This window comes from Panthera tigris, chromosome D4 (genome assembly GCF_018350195.1).
Source record: "Panthera tigris isolate Pti1 chromosome D4, P.tigris_Pti1_mat1.1, whole genome shotgun sequence".
In the NCBI taxonomy this organism is placed as follows: domain Eukaryota; kingdom Metazoa; phylum Chordata; class Mammalia; order Carnivora; family Felidae; genus Panthera; species Panthera tigris.
The window spans coordinates 87,287,143-87,293,268 of record NC_056672.1 but is presented as its reverse complement, the minus strand read 5'-3'; positions in this window follow the sequence as shown (position 1 = coordinate 87,293,268).

Genomic DNA, 6,126 nt, shown 5'->3' with positions numbered 1-6,126 from the left:
ACCCTCATCCAGAACAGGGAAGGGCCCCGTCGCAGCCCGAGAGAGCCTGCCGTTTGCTAAGCGCTGGCTGGGCGCGGTGCTTACGATCTTTTTTCACGCGATCCTTGCACTGATCCCGGGAGGGAGGCATTTCTGTTTTCAGTTGGCGGAAGTAGGGCTCAGAGGGGAGAGGTCGCTTGCCCACTGTCCCCCAGCTGGGGTGTGGTAAAAGGCCAGGGGTGTGTGTGTGTGTGTGTGTGTGTGTGTATTTGTTTGTTTTAGAGAGAGAGAGGGCGCGAGCCGAGTCCGGGAGAGGAGCAGAGGGAAAGAGGAAGAATCTTAAGGAGGCTGCGCCTCAGCCCGACGCGGGGCTCGATCCCACGACCCTGGGATTGGACGCTCAACCGACGGAGCCACCCAGGCGCCCCCCCCCCAACTTGTGTGTATTTTCCCTCGTGGACAAAGAGGGGCTGAGAGGGCACAGCTCAGAGCCGGGTGAGGAGGGAGCCCTGTGAACCTGGATGGAGGGGGTGGCCCCGTGGAGCCACGGAGCCGATGAGCCCCTGCGCCTTGCCCCCCAGCCATTCACCTCTGTGGAACCTCCTTAGATGCTGGGCCAGGCCTGGGGGACAGCAGGACAGCACAGTGACCACCTAGAGTGCCGGCACCCTAATGGGGGGGGGAATGAGGCAGTGGGGGCACAGGGAGCGCCTTAGGAGCCCTGCGGAGACAGGCTTCCGCGGTGGGGGCGGGGGGGGGGGGCAGAAGTCACCTGGGAATAGAGGTGAGACAGATCTGTTTTAGGGGGATTATCCAAACGGAGGAAACTGAGGGGCAAAGAGGAGCAGAGCTCTCGCCGCTGGGATCTTGCAGTGGGGATGTGGAGGAAAAGTAGGGGGTGGCAGGGAGGGGGGTGGAGGGAAGATGGGGGGGAGGGAAGGGGGCGGTGGAAGGGAGGTGGGGGGTGGGGGGGGCGTGGGTATGGAGGGGAGGGGGTGAAGGGAAGGCTAGCGGAGGAGTGGGAGGAGGGGAGGGGAAGGGGAGGGGTGTGCAGAAAATGAGGCTAAAGGAGTCAGCAGCAGCGGGGCTCATTTGAGGCTCTGGGGCCTTGTTGGGGGTCTTTGGAGGGGGGATCGGTAGAGTTGGGGTCTGCGTCCTCAAAGGATGTCTGAGAAAGCCAGCAAAGTAGGGTTGACCGCCAGGCAGTGGGCAGAGCAGAGCGGGAGGGCCCAGGGGAGAGGCAGGGGAGAGGCAGGTGTGAGCGGAGGGCTGGGAGGGGCCAGCCCAGGGTGCTGTCCGGGGGCAGCTGGCCGGAGCAGGGGAGGAGGACGCCCAGGGATGTGCTGTGCTCCTGCCAGCCGGGCAGACCCAATCCAGGGTGGGGGAGGGCTGGGAGCCCCGTGGCCGCACACCCGGGCCCGGGAAGCTGAGCTGGCCCTGGTTGGGGTGTCGTGTCTGGGGGCATCTTCTCCTGGGCTCTGAGTGAGCAGGAAAGGCCCGAGCCGGGCTGGGGTGTCACAGAGACCCCAGGGTCAAGTTGGGACCCTGCCCCCAAAATGTTGCCAGTGTGGTCTAACGTCATAGAAGCTATACCCCCACTCCAGCGCGCACACATTCTACGGAGGAAGCTCAAGACAGGTGATGGCTGGGGGCCCCTGTCCCGTGAGGGCCCCTGCCGGGAAACCCTGGGGCTCCCTGGTCCAACGGATTTCTTGGCTCGAGGCTTCCAAAAGCTTCCCCAGTGTGAGAGGGACCTGAGAAACCAGGCAACTATTGAGAAGGCGAAGAAGCCTGGATTTCAGTCCGGGAGGCAGGGACAGGATCTGGGGACCCCCTGCAGAAGCAGAGCCCGGTTCCCAGAGGACCCACAGAAGCCTCTGTGTGTGTGTGCATGTGTGTGTGTGTCCCCAGGAGGCTGTTGGCCAGGGAGGAAAGACCCACCCCTTCTAAGCGGGCTGGGCCTTGGCGGGGTGGGGGTGGGGGGTCACAGCAAAGGGGCTAGGTGTCCGGCTGGTGAAATCCAATCAACCTTGCCAGGAGAGGTATCCTTTGAACTGGAACCTGAAAGGGGGGTGTTGTTTGTTTGTTTGTTTGTTTAACTTATTAAAAAATTTTTTTTTCACATTTATTCATTTTTTGAGAGTGAGTAGGGGAGGGGCAGAGAGAGAGAGGGAGACACAGAATCGGAAGAGGCTCCAGGCTCCGAGCCATCAGCACAGAGCCCGACGCGGGGCTCGAACCCACGGACCGCGAGATCGTGACCTGAGCCGAAGTCGGACACTTAACCCACTGAGCCACCCAGGCGCCCCGAACTGTGAATTATAGGTATGACCAGTGGTCAGTGTCAAAGGTTCGGGAACCATGGGAAAGCTCGAAGAAGAAAATAAAAACCTCCCGTACTGTCACCACACAGAGGCAGTCCTGGGTCGCCCCCCGGGGGCTCTGGGACCCTTGTTTGTGCCCGTTGTGATGAGGGCTGGGGTCATCGCGACCACTTCCCAATCAGATCCCTGCCTCTCCCCTCGCCTCCCACTCGAGGGACGCTGCCTTCTCGCGAGGCTGGCCGCTTCTTTTCTTCGTTGTTGGTCTCTTCCTGTAGAGTGCGAGGGGCACAGGGGTGTGGGCCTCTGCCGTTTTCCTGCTGGGCCCGTGTCCCCAGGCCTCGGAAGGGCGCCTGGCTCCTAAGGTGTTTGTGTTAAGTGAACAGATAGTGTGTAAAATGAACGTGACTGTGTGTGTACGTGCAACACAAGGTAAGGCTTCAGGATTGCCTTTATCCGGTGTGGGATTCCACGACCCAAAGTTTTTGTGAAGGGCTTCCTGGCGTGTCACAGACCCGGGTGGCATCCGGGCTCGGGGCTCCCACAGTCTTGCAGCGACATGCGGGACCGGCTCTTTTGTCACCGCTGGAGGTTTTCCTTAACGGTACATTTGCACTTCCTCCCGGGGCTTTCGATGGTCAAGAACGCGAGTTTTATCCCCCTGGTTTTTCATCATCCCGGACAACCTCATCATTTATTTACTCGGCCCTCATCGTCGGATAAATCAATTTTCCAAGGCCGCGTCGGGATCAGCACTGCTTCCACGAGCATCTTCGAACATAAATCTCCGTGCACGTCCGTTTCTTGAAGGTACGTTTCTAGAAGCAAAATTGCTGAGTGAGAGGCATGTGTTTTTTTTGAGGCTCGCGGTATAGAGATTGTGCTCCAAAACAACAGTCCCCATTTGGATGGGATTTTAAAAAGAGTTTTGATGGGGCACCTGGGTGGCCCAGTTCGTTGGGCGTCCGACTTCAGCTCAGGTCATGATCTCACAGCTCGTGAGTTCGAGCCCCGCGTTGGGCTCTGTGCCAACAACTCAGAGCCTGGAACCTGCTTCAGATTCTGTGTCTCCCTCTCTCTCTGCCCCTCCCCTGCTCATGCTCTGTCTCTCTCTGTCTCAGAAATAAATAAAAACATGAAAAAAAAATTGTTTAAAAAAAAAAAAAGAGTCTTGTCAAGTTTTAGTGCCCGCGTGGGGAAATTTACAAGCGTGTATATAAAGAGCAGAGACCCCCCACGATCCCGCGTCCCTGAGAAAAATCACCGTTCACATTATGGTTTATTAGTTGCCAGATTTTTTTTTAACCATGCATATTACAAACATGCATATGAGATGTAATAAGCATAATATATCTGTGCATAGTAGATACATGTAAATGTGTCAGTGTATAAATAATACACTTATATATGAGTGTGTGTGTATATATCTCTCCAAAGAGAGAGAGAGAGAGACGGTGAGGCATGTCAGGTTTCTTCACCTCTGCTCCCTGGAGAGCCTGTCGTGTGGCCACCCACGGGACAAGGGTATCTGTGCCAGCCAAGAAGATTCTGAGCCGCTTCCCTTTCCAAAGCTCGAACCTTGAAAATAATAGGGTTCTCCTTTCCATTTCCAAATATAAAATGATGACATTGAATTATTCTTTTTCAAACTTCACGCAGCTCCCCAGACATGCAGAGGTATCTGCGGGCTGTCTAGAACTTGACTTTGTTTTTTTAAAAAGCTGACACTACAGGGGCACCTGGGCGGCTTGGTCGGTTGAGCGTCTGACTCTCAGTTTCGGCTCAGGCTGTGAGCCCGGGGTCGTGGGATTGAGCCTCGTGTTGGGCTCCGTGCTGAGTGTGGAAACTGCTTGAGATTCTCTCTCTGTCTCTCTCTCTCTCTCTCCCTCTTTCTCTTTCTCTCTCTCTCTCTCTCTCTTAAAAAAAAAAGTTGACACTACATCATAACCCTCATTGGAATGCATTTTCACGGCCATAAGAGAGCAGCCAGAGGAAGGAACGAGACAGGGAAAAGGAACCGTCCGGAGGGATTGTCTGGAGTCTGGGGCGGGGGACAAGGAGGGGTTAAGGCTGGACAGGAAGAGCAGGGCTAGGTGGTGGAGCCCCGAACACCTGGCCTGGGTGATGGAACATCGTTGAGAGAGCCCTCGGGAGCCGCAGGAGGCTTTAGACAGGGAAGGGACATGATCGGAGCTGGGTTTTAGGGCAAGAAATCGGTCAGCTTGTACAGAAGGGCCCGGAAGGAGGTGAGAGGGGAGGCTGTTCCTGTGGCCTGGCAGATAATTCGAGCAAAGGCTCCAGGTCGCCTCTGTGGTGGGTCTGGGGTCCTTGGGCACCAGGCCCTTGGGTCCTGTGCCACGGGCAGAGGGAGGCCCAGCTCAAGGTAGACATCCAAGCTCTATCTCCACCTGTGTTCCTGTCTATGCCGTGTAACAAGTCGCTGCAAACGTAGTGGCTTAAAACAACACCCATTCATGATCTGACAGTTTCTGTAGGTCAAGAGTCGGGGCACAGCTTAACTGGGTCCTCTGCCAGGGGTCTCGCGGCAGTCAAAGAGGCCTTTGGGGCTGGGGCCTCTTGTGGAACTCAGTGTCCCCTTCTAAAGCACATTCACGTTATACGGGGAATTGAATTCCTTGCAGTCGGCTGTTAAGACTGAGCCCCCCCCCCCGCCCCGCTGCTGGGGGCCACCGCCCCCAAAGGCAGTTCACAACAGGGCTGTTTGGTTATAAGGCCGGCAGGCAAGAGAGCATCTCTCTACTTTGAGCCCCTTCTTTCAGGGAAGACCGGAGTCTCTTTAGAAGGCTCACCTGCTTAGGTCAGGCCCACCCAGGATAATCACTCTCCCTTTTGATTAAGTCAAGTCAACTGATTAGGGACCTTCATTAACTCTGCTAACTTCCTTCATTTTCGGTTAGAAACAAGTCAGAGTTTCCACCCACACTCAAGGAGAGGGGATTTCACAAAGCTGTGGTTACCTGGGGGTGAGAATCACGGGGCCATTCTAGAAGGATGCCTACCGCACACCTCTCCTTTCAGTGCTTTTTCTTTTCCTTTAATGTTTATTTATTTTTGAGAGAGAGAGCATGTGAGCAGGGAAGGAGCAGAGAGAGAGCGAGCGAGAGAAGCCAAAGCAGGCCCAGGCTCCCAGCTGTCAGCAAAGAGTCCGATGCGAGGCTCGAACTCATGAACTGTGAGATCACGACCTGAGCTGAAGTCAGACGCTTAACCGACTGAGCCACCCAGGCGCCCCAACACATTTTCCATCTTTAAAGAGCTCCTTCGCCAGTGGAGACGATTACGTGGGCCTGTTTGTTTTTGTTTTTTGATAGGGTTATCAGCCACATCACAGAAAATACGCAGACGAGCGGATTGCAAGCCGCCCATAAAACGTAAACTACAATATTTACCTTTTGGTTCCCGCCTTCTCAGGGTTTTTACACCGCGGGGATGAAACGTGGGGGAAACGGCTCAGCACGCATTGGTTTTGATTCCCCTTTTGGATTCTTTCTCAACGTGGGGCTGACAGATGGCATCGGATGGGACACGTTCCGGAAGGCTGGTGCCAGTGTTTGCGCTGTGACCCCTGCTGGTGATTTAGGATTTGTTCGTCCCTTTGTGTTTCAAGAGAAGGCTAGGTCGGGGGCCCCCCTACTAGGCCTGTGGTTCTCCCAGCTCTGTGCCCGACAGTGGCCTCACAGCGCCCTCCAGGGAGGGATGACACAGGGGTGGGACGTGGGGATGCCATTTTGCTTTGGTCCTCAACTGGCGTTCCCCAAGAGTGTGGGCAAAGAAGGGGCCCTGAATGGTGTGCGCCAGGGTCTCC